Raw genomic sequence first — 10,390 nt, 5'->3', positions numbered from 1 at the left:
TGGGAAGGTTTCCACAGAAGGGGCCCCAGATATCCTACCCCCGCTGAAAGTTTTCTTGCCATTGGCGCAGGCCAAAACCACTGGAAGGGTGGGGCAGGAGGTTTCTTTCACCCGGGTAGTAACACCCCAGGGCTTCCCATGGTGCCCCCCAGAAACTTTTCCCACAGTGGGAGGAGGTGTGGTAGAGTTGGGTGTCCGGCAGGCCCCCCAAGTTAACTGGTGGGGAGGTGAGCAACCCAGGGGTGGCCCCTGGTAGTGGGTGGCCCCAAAGGAGGGTAGTTCTTGAGTGACGGTGTGTAGTGATACACTAGGTGGGCTAGGCAACTGACCCAGTGGCAATCTGAGTGGGGGTGATGTACTCCCTGGTTTCCAGGTGAAGGGTTAGTAGAGGAGGTATCAGGGTCGGGTAGGTATTTTACCAAAGGAAGCAACAGGATGTAATTCTGGAGCTAGTGTTGTGAAACTGAAATGGTGGCTGGGGTGATGCCTAGCCAGTAAAAGTCAGGTAGGTCCTGTGGGACTTGGACCCAAGGACCAGGAGCATGGGGGTGTTCCCCTCACTCGCGGCAGGAGGTGAACTTCTGCAAGGTAGTACCACCCTGAATGCAGGTGGGGCCCATCTTAAGTGAAGGGACCCTGTGTTTCCCAAAGGGGGTGGTGTAGGCCTAGTCGGGATCTTTAGGGTCCCTGTCTGAGTGTGGTAGTACCACCCTGAATGCAGGTGGGGCCCATCTTAAGTGAAGGGACCCTGTCTTTCCCAAGGGGGTGGTGTAGGCCTAGTCGGGATCTTTAGGGTCCCTGTCTGAGTGTGGTAGTACTAGCGTGAAGGCAGGTGGGGCCTATCTTAAGTTAAGGGACCCTGCTCTTCAGAAGGTGTGGTGCAGGCCATCCAGGGATCATGTGGGTCCCTGGACGGTCACCCATGGCGCTGCAGGGAGACCGGGGAAAGCCATGAGAGGAGGGGCTGGGTGTAGCTAACTCTGGCTCACAGGCTCTCTCAGGGTACTCCGGGAGGAAGCGCGCCTCTAGGAGGGAAGGGTGCACAGGCCCTATTCTCATAGCGGAGAACAAGGAAGGGGTCTAGGTTCCCGGGATAGTTTCTGTGTGGAGCTACTGATGGGGAGAATGGGTTGTAGGATGTCTGACGAGGCACCCTCAGTGTTCCTCCCTGGCACTGCGAGTGTGGTGGTGAGGCCGGTCTGAGGTCCTATCGGGGAGCCAGGCCAGTGGCCTAAGGGTGTTTTTCTGTGTGGGGAAAGCACAAGTGGCTGTGCTTTCTTTAGGGAAGCCAGTCATCCCGAAACGGTGGTGGCAGCAGAATGACCTCAGCGGCAGTCTGAGGGTGAGGGTCCAGAGAGGTTGCATCTTTGGGGTGCAAGGACCAAACAGAGGGGGGGAATTAATTTCATTGGAACAAACTCCGGAAAGGAGACCAGCTAGTGACCCAGGGGATGGGATGTAGACCTATCCCAGAAGACCACATCGGTGCTGAGGTACTATACCCTTGTCCAGAGAAGTGATAGACATTGTGTTGCATGCCCAAGGGCAAAGGTGGGCCTAGTTAGGCTAAGTCTGTGTAGACCATGAGTGACTTAGAGGTATCTAACCTAGAGCCCGGAGGGTTCTTAGGGTAGTCTGGGATCCCTGTCATAGGTGGAGGTTTCAAGAATGGAAGGAGAAGGTGATCTGAGCGGATAACTCGTGAGTAAGGGGGTCTGGTCCGAACCCCGTATAACTAGTTATCGCTGACTACGGGAAGTGTACCCATGTAGAGAGGCTACTCCTTCCCTGCAGGAATCAGCTTGGTGCGGCGTGTGTTAGCCGGTGGTTTTGACGCTATGGGCCACCCGTTTTTTTGTTTTTTGAGCACCTAATTGTTGAGCTTTTACTGTGGGGGAGCCTCATAAGTTGGGACTCACCCACAGTGAGCTCAGGATGAAAGAGACTGCATGGGGATTTTACTGGTGTCCCCCTGGCCTGGCTTGACTAGGCCATTGTGTAGCAGTTGGAGTAAGGGACACTGGGCTGGTTACAAGCAGACACATGTGTACATGCGTGTGCACACGTGTAGGGGCGGCGCAGGAGAGATTCCTAGCATGCCCAGTCAAAGAGCAGGTGCAGATAGACTGGTGTGGTAGGACTTATGCAGAATGGGGTGGTGACCTGGAATAGGCTTTATACAGTGGGAAGAAACATGCCAAGGAAAGTTAGTGTGCTTTACAGTGTGTATTCCATTATTCTGTTATGGGGATAAGGAGCACATGTGCTAGTTTTACTTTCCTAAGGCCTACAGTTTCCAGACACGCATTAAAGCCCACTGTAACAGGTGTGAGAATAAGTATTCTGCAGAGCCCAAAGTCATATTTGTACTGCTTTTGGGTCATTCAGAAATGTCACATTTCTCTGAGTCAGCCATAACAAGGGCCTGGCTGAGGGCTGACCTCAGCAGGCTGGATTGATAACCTTTCTTCCACAAGCTAAGGCCTCCTCTCCACGAAGAGAAGATGGGTAGGGCTACAGGCTCATCCATCAGCAGCTATCACTGGGTGCCAGGCTGCACCAGGGAGGGAAGGCAGCCTGGAGGGAAGGGGCTTTCAGACACCATGTGGCAGGAGACCCAGGACGACACCATTTTGAACAAACCCAGAGGCTGGGCAGGAAGTAGGGAGCAGGGGCAGGGAAGTGATGTGTCACTGTTTGATAGGACAAACATAGACTTCCTGCCAGCCCCCTCCTCAACTTTTAAAAAGTGCTTCCACGGGAAGAGAAGCTCTCTCTGTGGTGTGGTCTGTAGAGGCAGAGGATGCTGGAGCCTGGGGCAATGGGCAGTTGGAAGGAGGAACCCCCTGACTGCTCCAGAATCCTGAACAGCACCGGGAGAAGAGTCCAGGACCAGTGCGCAGAAGCAGGGGCCTCTGCGCAGGGAGAAGAGAGGCCCAGGAGGACAGCCAGGCAAAAGGCTGGCGCAGGGAGTCAGTGAAGGCAGCTCCCTGCTGAATCCACCCTCTTGGAGACAAAGAGGGCGAAGGAGAGTGCTCACAGTGGCTGGGGAGCGCCACCAGGAGCAAAAGGAGGCCAAGATCATGAAGATTGGACCCTGGGGAGCGCCGTCATGCTCCCCGTGAAGATGACCTGTCCACGGGGCGCCACGAGCCCACCCTGGCCCCCCGCCGCCGCTGGATGCAGGGGGAGCGCAGCTGTGCCCCCGAAGAGGTTCGGGGGCCCAGAATCCCATCCCCAGGCCCGAGTGCAGGAAGTAGGAGGGGAGAGTAGCCGTTGCACTCACCGTCAGCCTCGCTGGGCCGGCAGCCGTCTTCGTGTCCGCCCGCTTGAGCGGGCAGACCAGAAGACAAGTGCTGGCTCCCGCAGCTGCACGCAAGGGTGCTGGCCAGGCAGGGAGCCAGCGGGGGCAGCCGGTGGTGCCCTCACCAGGCTGCTCTCCAATGTGGAGGCATGTGGAGGTCCTGGGTGGGGCTGGGACCCCAAAAACCGAAGAGGAGGTGCCAGGGGCCCGTGTAGGACCGGGCCCAGAACACAGGCAAGAGCAGCCAGGGGTGGGCTCCCCGAGCTGCCGGACTCACCTGGGGGTTCGGGTGGGACCAGGTCCCTTGCCGAAGCCTGGAGAAGAGGCGCGAAGCGCCAGCATGAAGGGCAGCTCGGCTCTCCCCGGAGCAGCGGCTCCCCCGCTGCTCTAATATACAACAACTCCCATAATGCCTTGCAGGCCAGGACCGGCCTGCAAGGGCAAAGCAGAATGTTTCTCTGCTTGTGGTGGCCCCAGGAGAACGGGTCCACTACCACACGGGCATAAAGTTTCAGGGGGAGCTGCTTGAGAAGTGCAGTCTCCCCCAGCACGAAACTGGTAATCCCTCCTTAAGTCTCATGGGACTTGAAAAGGATAACCCCTCAAGGGTCAGCCAACATTTCAACACCTCCTGGGCTGGAACTTCTGTTCTACAGTTGGGGGTGTATGGAGAAGTACATCAAAGAGTGAAGGACTGAGTTTTGGATGTCTGGAGAAGGGCATCCCCTGGAGGTGAAGAGGTGTAATTGCACCAGAAAGGCATTTACTACCGTTATTTCTTTTAGAGGGACTGAAGGTCAAGTGTAATGAGAAGTACCTGTGTAAGGTAATGTCATAAGCAAAGTGGGGTTATGTTGCCAGACATTCCTGCTAGGGTGTCTGGCTGTACATGTATAATCCTGTGATTTCATCGAGGATGCCTTTAGGGGCTGTGATTACAATGCATTCTAATGATCCACAAATGTGATGAGTACTGTCAATCTAAAGTGATGCTCCAACATGTATTCTTGCTGCTGCATTTAGGTGAAGGACCCCAACTTCTAGCCCTTAAGACACAGCTTTCCAAACTTACCACGTCGGTGACACACCTTTTCGACAATCTTCCTCCTGTGACAAGGTAATGCGAGCGAGCGCAGCGAGCGAGCCGAACCTCCTACAGGGGGTTCTGGGGGGTACTCCTGCAAGAAAATTTTGAAAAAATAGTGGGCCAATGCTGCAGTTTCAAGCAAATTTGAGAAAGCTGGAAGGTTCTAACAAAGACAGTGGCTAGCAAAACTGAGTGTAAGCAAGGTTAGGTGTGTGCCTGAAACAAGAATATAACCATGCACACATTGACACATGCCCCATTGATTTACAGCACAAAAAGGGGGGGGGGGTGCACGCACTACCAACCCTTCCAACCATGCACAAAGTCCACCTGATGCCTTGCTGAATATGAGTTATACAAAAATCTGTTCAGGACCAATCATGCAACTTATCATCCGGTCTCTGCACATTAAACTCAGGTTAGACCACTTTTCTCAGCGCAGCGTGCCAAAAGGCACATCATCCTTTCTCTTCCACCTCTCCCTCTGCCACCTCTCCCTCTCCCACCTCTCCCTCTCCCATCTCTCCCTCTCCCATCTCTCTCTCCTCTCCCTCCTCTCCCTCTCTCTCTCCTCTCCCTCTCCCTCTCTCCCTCCTCTTCCTCTCCCTCCCTCTCACTCCTCTCCGTCTCCCTCCCCCTCCTCTCCTTCCTCTCCCTCTGTCTCCTCTCCCTCTCCCTCCTCTCCCTCTCTCTTCTCTCTCCCTCCTCTCCCTCTCTCCCTCCTCTCCCTATCTCCCTCCTCTCCCTCTCTCCCTCCTCTCCCTCCTCTCCCTCTCACTCCTCTCCCTCTCACTCCTCTCCCTCTCACTCCTCTCCCTCCTCTCCCTCTCTTGCTCCTCTCCCTCTCTCCCTCCTCTTCCTCTCCCTCTCTCTCCCTCCTCTCCCTCTCTCCCCCTCCTCTCCCTCCTCTCCGTCTCACTACTCTCCCTCCTCTCCCTCTCTTTCTCTCTGTCCGTCTCACTCCTCTCCCCCTCCCTCCTCTCCCTCTCCCTCTCTCCCTCGTCTCCCTCTCACTCCTCTTCCTCTCCCTCTTCTCCCTCTCCCTCTGTCTCCTCTCCCTCCCTCCCTCCTCTCCCTCTCTCTCCCTTCTCTCTCCTCTCCCTCTCTCCCTCCTCTCCCTCTCTCTCCCTTCTCTCCGTCTCACTCGTCTCCCTCCTCTCCCTCTCCATCTCCCTTTCACTCCTCTTCCTCTCCCTCCCTCTGTCTCCTCCTCCTCTCCTTCTCCCTCCTCTCCCTCTCTCCCTTCCTCTCCCTCCTCTACCTCTCCCTCCTCTCCCTCTATCTCTCCCTCTCCCTCCTCTTCCTCTCCCTCTCCCTCTCTCTCACTCCTCTTCCTCTCACTCCTCTCCCTTCCTCTCACTCCTCTCCCTCTCTCCCTCCTCTTCCTCCTCTCCCTCTCCCTCCTCCTCTCCCTCCTCTCCCTCTCCCTCCCTCCTCTCCCTCTCTCTCCCTCCTCTCCCTCTCTCTCCCTCCATCTCCCTCTCACTCCTCTTCCTCTCACTCCTCTCCCTCTCCCTCCTCTCCCTCTCTCTCCCTCCTCTCACTCTCCCTGCAGTCTCTCTCTCTCCCCCTCTCTTTCTCTCTCTCTGGCTCTCTCCCTCAGTATCTCTCTCGCCCTCTCTCTCCATCCTTCAGTCTCTCTCCCCCTCTCTATCCCCCCTCTCTATCCCTCCTCTCTTTATCTCTCTTTATCTCTCTCTCTCCATCCTTCAGTCTCTCTCCCCCCTCTCTCTCTGTGTTTATCTCCCTCGGTATGTCTCTCGTCCCCTCTCTCCATCCTTCAGTATCTTTCTCTCTCTGTCCCTCCCCTCTCTCTCGCTCGCTCTCTCCCTCTCTATCACTCCCTCTATCTCTGCTCCCCCACCCCCATATCTCTGTGGCACCCTTTCGCCGTTATCCTTCTAATGCAACTACTGAGAAATAAATTGAACAAAATAGACTAATACAATGATGTAATGTTTATAAATAAATACGTAGGTCATAAGATAAAAAGCCCATGGACCTGAGGCTGGACAGAGTCCCTACCTCTCTGCTAACGCCTGAGTTTTCGAAGTAATAAGATGCAGCGCCTTGAACCACTGCGCCAAGCAGAGACTCCTTCCGAAACTGCTCGGAAGCTGCCACTGCCAGGTGCCTGACAAGGTCAAGGAGCAGGAATCATGTTCGAAGCAGGTGCCCCTGGTTCCCCTGGCTAAGGCGAGACTGGTGCCTGCTGGGCCCAGGGTGGAGGGAGGCGCTACAGATCATATTAACAGCAGCAGACACCCCCCAGCGCAGAGGCGCAACTAGAGCCACATTTCAGGGGGGGGGGAGCTGAAACATTAAGCAGTAGATAGGGTGGCGCTGCAGGAGCTCTTAGAAGGGGTGAAACATCAACAAAACCTATTTAACATACACACACTCTTTTAATGACCTGTGAAGTGCTCGGATGCGGCTGTGTGTGTGCTCGGGAGCTGTCTGAGCCCGGGCTGCCACACACGAGGGGGCGGTCATTGTCAGGCGACACACCCAGAAAGTGGAGGCGACACAGTATGGTGTCGCGGCACACACGTTGGAAAGCTCTGCCTTAAGATGTAGAGGTGTATACTTCATGGTCGGTAGGAAATGCTCAGTCAGGGGTATGTGTCACTAAGACAGGGTTACCTATTTTAAATGCTTGTTGAGATAATGGGGTGGGTCGCCACTGGGATGGTGCCAGTACGCAGGGCATTCGCTCCAGGTTATTTTCAACTGACTGCATTGGGGGCAAGATGATGTGCATACATGGGAGTGCTGGTACTAGACCCCACTGCCCCTGCGCGGGTGGGGGGTGGAGATGGTATGCAATGTCACAAAGTAATTCCAACAGCTTATATATATTTGTAAATTGGTGCATAGTATTGAGTAGTGTGTGTGTTTGATAAATGTGCTTTTACTTTTATAAAGCAAAGTACAGACTGGACAATCAATTATTGATTTTTATTTCTGCGCACCTGCAAATGGCGATTACTAGCCCACACCACCTCCCTTGAGTAATCTTCAGACTGCTCTACAATGCTACCCTCTGAGAGTGAGGCACTACAGTTGGGTGTTTGGTTCCCAGTGAAGGTCAAATGTAGTCATGTTATTTGTGCAGGCCTGTAGGAAGGTGAATATATCTGACTATGGTTACCCCCAAACTTTTTGCCTGGTGTTTAGCTGGTTTTTGACATAGTTGGCCTGGGATCCTGCTATTCAGGGCCCCAGGCTAATTGCTCTCTCCTTAAAATGGACTCCATGTACCTTAGGTGCATACACAATTGGAACTGGTTCACCTTATAGGCCCCTGTAACAGTGTACCATAGGTACCCAGGGTATAGGTGCATCCAAGGCCTACCAGGGGCAGCAGCATATATTGTGCCACCCCTGGCCTGGCCTCCATATTTTGACACAACTGGCTGATCACTCAGCTGGGGTAAGTTGGTGTAATCACCTCTTGCTTAGATATAGTATCCCTATATCTAACCTTAACTGGACACATGTTAATCTATAAGCCATTCCTATGGAAGGCCCCTGCAATCCTAGGGGCAGAGTGCGTGGTTTCATGTGAGATGGTGCTCTAGCATGAGCTGAGCCTGTCTGCAGCTGTTGGGAACAACTCCCATAGCTGTTCCGGGATATTGCTATACCATATACTCTTAAGTGCATCATAATCCTCGCGGTTATATGGTAACTTTGGTTTGGCTTTATCAAAACATGTCGAGTAAGGTGTCATACGATTTGGAATACTATCCCCTCGACAGTTCTGTCGACGGGGATAGCATTCCACCCTTCTAGAGGGACACGACATGTACATAGCCTTAACCCCGGTTAAAGTTAACCAGAGCCTCAGCATCACAAAATGGATGCCACCACAGACACAAGTCTGACCTCCTGCTTCTCGGAGTCCTTCCAGCAAGGGAGGCTTGGACAAAGGGTTTCCTGCCTTGGGAGGTGCGAGCACCACCCCAGACAGGATTTTGTGTATTGGGTAGGACAGGGCTGAATAGAAACATACATGCCCGGGGCACACAAGGTGTCCCCGTGCATAAGCCAGTCCAAACCGGTCCTGGGACTTTCCAGACCCAGGGCTGGCGAGGAGCTGGACAAATGAAAGGGGGTGTAACCGCCCCCCTTCCTGGTCCCACCCAGAGGAGGGACCTAGCAGGTGATCCACCCCTCAGATTGGGAATAAGAGTGGGAGCAGTGCCATAGCACCCCAGATCATCCTGAATCAACTTGAAACTAAGAAGACGACTGGACTTCGACATTCTGCTGCACAGAAAACTGAAGAGCATCTCCCTTGTGGCCTAGGAGTGGCCACCCTGTGAACACAGGCACCATCCAGCAACTCGATGTCTGCTTTGCCGCCGCCTCCCGCCAGAGCCCGAGCCCAGAGCCTGACGAGACCCAGACTCCCAGACTTCTCACAGCCCGATCCACAGTCCCTGCAAAGAAGGGACCCGTGGAGGCACCGAGAGACGTGGGACCGGACATCTCGGAAGACACCCGAAAAGCTGACTGCGCAGCATCCGAGGCACCCTCGATGTTGTGCTTTGAGGACTGAGAAGCCCCACGACCGAGCAGCCCTTGCACTGAAGATCAGCCCCCCAGCATCTCCATGATCTGCGTGGGGCCCTTTTGCATTGTGCCACTCGACGCGCCATCCCGGCCACTTGCCACGTGGTCAGCGGCCATCTTGGCGACGAAATCTTCAACTTACACTGCGGGTCTGGTTGATCCAGACTTGCCCTTGCTCCTGTAAAAAGGAGCACCCGCTCAGACTTGCTGGTCCGAGTGATAAGCCTTTTTCGATTCCTGCGTGGCTTGCATTAGCCAAGGCCTGTTTGCTCCAATCAAGTTGCCGACACCGCCAACAGCGAGAAGCCTGCGTGGCACAGCTCGTGATTGACTCCTCGACGTTCTCGACCTCTTCGTGTCCACGTGGCTGCAGAGAGAAGCTACACCTCATCACCTGTTTGCACCCGACATCTCCTGGTTCCAATCTGGTTCCACGGTAGTCACTGGCTAGTGACTTTGAACATTGTCCCCTCTGCTTTCAGGTCTTCACCACTTCAGATCCACCCTTGGATCCACCGGAACTCTTCACATCGAGCCACCTGCAGCATCTTCAGCTCCAAGCACCATCGACCAGCGTGACGAAACCCGACACTACTTCGACCCTATGCACCCGCGTCCTGTGGGTGAGGTAACTCAGCAACGCCAGTGTTCCCACACTGGTACACACCTCTAGTGTCTGTGTCTTAAGTTTCACTCCTCTAGGTCACTCGGAAGGTTCCTAAATAACTAACTTTGTAACTTTTACGCACCATAGACAATGCATTGGAGAGTGCGTGCACTTTAAACACTGCACCCGAGTCCTGCGGGCCTTTCCCGACTTAGTCACTGCTAGTCCCAATCAGCTCCAGCGATTCCCAAGGCCCTAGGCCTGTTTCCTTTTCGATTGGTATCTCTTATACCACTTTCTTAGTATATGGTTTAGGTGGCCCCTAGAGCTCGTCCATATTTTGCAACTTTTGTGTATTTTAACTGTGTTTTGTTTTAACACTTGTGCTTCTGTGCTCATAAAGAGTATAGGGGATATTTGTAGTTAATAAATATATATATATTTTCAATATATATCTGTGTGGTGTCTTTTCATTTGGTATTCAAGGGGGTTGTATATGGTAAAACAGCTTGCTTCACATGCCTTTCGGAGTTTAGCCTCAGACTGCTTTGTCCACGTTACCACAAGGATAACTGGTCTATAAGGTTGACTTACAACCAATCATCATAAGGATGCTTGGCATGGTACAAAGTGCTCACTAGAACTAGTGAGCACCATATACCAGGCCAACTTCTCACAAGGCCTTACAGATGCTGCCTCGTTTTCCAACAATATGTGTGCACTTCTCTAGCTACACAGTTACCTGGGACTCTACTGAGTAAGAGAAATGGAATATGGTGAACAATACAGGCGGTGGATAAAGTTATAAAGAGAA

This window comes from Lissotriton vulgaris, chromosome 5 (genome assembly GCF_964263255.1).
Source record: "Lissotriton vulgaris chromosome 5, aLisVul1.2, whole genome shotgun sequence".
NCBI lineage: Eukaryota > Metazoa > Chordata > Amphibia > Caudata > Salamandridae > Lissotriton > Lissotriton vulgaris.
The sequence above is the reverse complement of the archived record's forward strand: the minus strand, read 5'-3'. Positions refer to the sequence as shown.